Below are 3,119 nucleotides of genomic sequence, written 5' to 3'. Positions count from 1 at the left end.
ATATATATATATATATAGGCAATCAAGTTATTGCAAGTAAGTTAGTGAAAGTGAGAAAAATGTGAAGTTAGGCTGCATGATTGTCAGTTTAGATGTAACAGACAATTTTTAGTGTGAACTGTATTGTCTTAACAGAGGAGAGAAGAAACAATTTGTCTTCTCAAAGGGTGTTCTAAAGTAATTGAACCTACCTATATGGACTTTGATGAAAAAGTGACAATTAGTTAAAGCTCTTGATACAGCTGTGATAACCAATAATTTAACGAATTTGTTTACATATGTTTGACTTGTTTTGAATATATTATTTTAAAATAAGTGGATTGTGTGCTGTCCATTTATTTTTTAATTTATTGTCAACAAGTCACAGACACCTACTGTAAAGAACTGTGGCCATTTAAAACCTGACACTGGCAAGCCAGCCAGGATACTACAAAGGTAAACAGTGGTAAAACTAGACATAAACTGTGGGGAAATAGGTTTATATACTCACAGTTGTAGTGATAGCAAAAATATTGTAGAGATTACAATCACACTATACAACCATATCTAATGACTTTAATAATAAGTGGCTAGAGAGAGGTGAGTGACATAGGCTCAAAGATAGTAATCTACAGGAGTTTGTTAAATAACAATAATAACTAGATAGAGAAGAGCATCAAAAGAAGAGAGAGAGGAGGAGGGGCAGAGAAGAGAGGAAGAAAGACTAAAAGAAAAAACGGAGAGCCTGTAAATAGAGAAGGGAGATTAAGAGCACAAATTGAAAAAGAGGAAAAGGAAAGAGAAAGAGAACAAGAGCACATATTGAGAAAGAAGGAGAGAGGAGAGACTGGAAACAGAGAAAATAAGAGCACAAACTGAGATGTGCCGGGAGAGACCACGTGAATGGGATAGGAAACCACAGGCAGTATTATTTGCTTACCAAGAAGTCCCACAAACAAGTACAGGATTTTCACCCTTTGAGTAACTGTATGAAAGAACAGTATGAGGTTCGATGCAATGTTGAAAGAGCTGTGGACAGGAGAAGAAGAGTCATTCTCTATATTTTTATGTACTACTGCAAAAAAAGTTTTGCATATGGAGGGCAGAACTGAACGAGAATAGCTATTTATGTGAGAAGAGGTAATGTACTGTATCGCAACTTTGAATCAGCCTTGTTTGTAGAAATGTGTAAGATCTTTGAAACCAAGAAGACTAGAAGAACAATCCTTCATCCATTATCTGATGGCATCATTTATTTCAACATATTAAATATAACAATACAACTGCAAAACTGACAGTGATAAAGCAAATCTTCACTAATTCTTTCTCAGATGCTGACTCTCCTTCATTCAATCAATCCATAAGACAAACACAGTCGATACCCACATCTCAACTAGACCCAAACTATTACAAATGACACAATACTCACAGATAACTTTTATCTATTTGACAGAAAAACCACTATGGGCAAAATGAAAATCAACATTAAATCCCTCAAAAACTCATCACCCAGACATGATGAAATATGAAACCTAATAATTAGAAATGCATCAAACAACCTTCTTTTTTTCCCTACTCAATATCATGAATTTATCATTATTATCAGGATACTACCCTGATACTTGAAAGAAAGCTACAATAACAGTCATTCCCAAAACCACTTCAAATACCTCTAACCCTGACAATATTAGACCAATTAATCTAATAATCTGTTAAGTTAAACAAACAGATTGTATCCAACAGAATACTCCATTTCTGCAAAAACAACACTCTATTTCCAAATATTCAAAACTCCTCCCACAAAGGTAGACAAACAGTTCACCATTTAACCAGACTCACTGTATTAACTTACAAATCTTTTAACAATAATCAAGCAAACTTAGCCATATTTTTTAGACATTAAATAGCCTTTGATATTGTCTGGCACTATGCCATTAGATACTGCTTATACAACATGAAAGTTAGTAACACAACAACCATATGGATATCTAACTTCCTAACAAACTGTATAGCATTAGTTAAAGTTAACAAAACTTTATCAAAGTCATTCAACATTTCAGCAGTGATTCTGCAGGACTCAGTCTTTTCTTCACTCCTCTACATGCTTTTTGTAAACAAGATACCCTTTCTGGACTTAACATGTATATATTTTTCACTGTATGCAAACAATATTGCTCTTTGGAGCATATTGCGAAACCCATTAATAGCGACAAATAGTTAAAAAAGCACTGGATACTATAGTAGATTTGTGTAATGATTGGCTAGTAATATTCAATCAAATTAAAACAACTGGCATTATTTTCTGTCGAAGTATAAATAAACCCATTTTAAAAGTATTAAAAAGTAGAAATAAAATTATGCCCCTTAGTCAAGTTTTTAGGTATCACTTTCAACAACCACTTTACATGGGCTGAACATTTTAGGAACATAAACAAATTTATCAGTAAATAAAATACTCATCTAAGACTCATTGGTGGAAATAATTAAGGATGCAAATCATATACCATTACTAAAATCTATTTAGGTTATATATACCCACTAATAGTGTATGGGTGCCAAGTCAACTTTAACATATCCAAAAAAATTTGTAATGTATTACAACTTCAACAAAAAATAATTTTAAGATTAGCCCTAAAGCTTCCTAAATTTACTCCGATTAAGTTTATGTACAAAACACATAACCTTCAATCAGTCAATGAAAGATTAACATATCCAGTACTCAATTACTATCAAAATGCAAAAATGAGAAACACATCACTCTACACACTATGACAAGTGCCCCATAAAGCAATTTCCCCATACAACAAGTATTTAGCCTCTAAACCTAGATATATTACAGACCCCAGCCACCTAGTGACCCTGATCATGGGACGTTTGTTTCAATTAGCTTTACTGAATGTTTGTCACCTTCTCTTCTCTCCATTGTTGTCAGCTTTCTGGCCTCAACCTTTTTCTCTGCCACTGGTGCCTCCAGACATTTCTGCAATTTTAATTTCTATCACACACAACTTGAACTTAAGTTCTCCATTTCTTCACCCATATCAAACACTATCATGATTTAATAGATAACTAATCTTAAGTGTGTTGAAGGGGGACAACCAAATCCCTGAACACCCGAGTTTGGGAAAGTTTCTTTCCCT

This window comes from Limulus polyphemus, unplaced genomic scaffold (genome assembly GCF_000517525.1).
Source record: "Limulus polyphemus unplaced genomic scaffold, Limulus_polyphemus-2.1.2 Scaffold3114, whole genome shotgun sequence".
Lineage (NCBI taxonomy): Eukaryota > Metazoa > Arthropoda > Merostomata > Xiphosura > Limulidae > Limulus > Limulus polyphemus.
The sequence above is the reverse complement of the archived record's forward strand: the minus strand, read 5'-3'. Positions refer to the sequence as shown.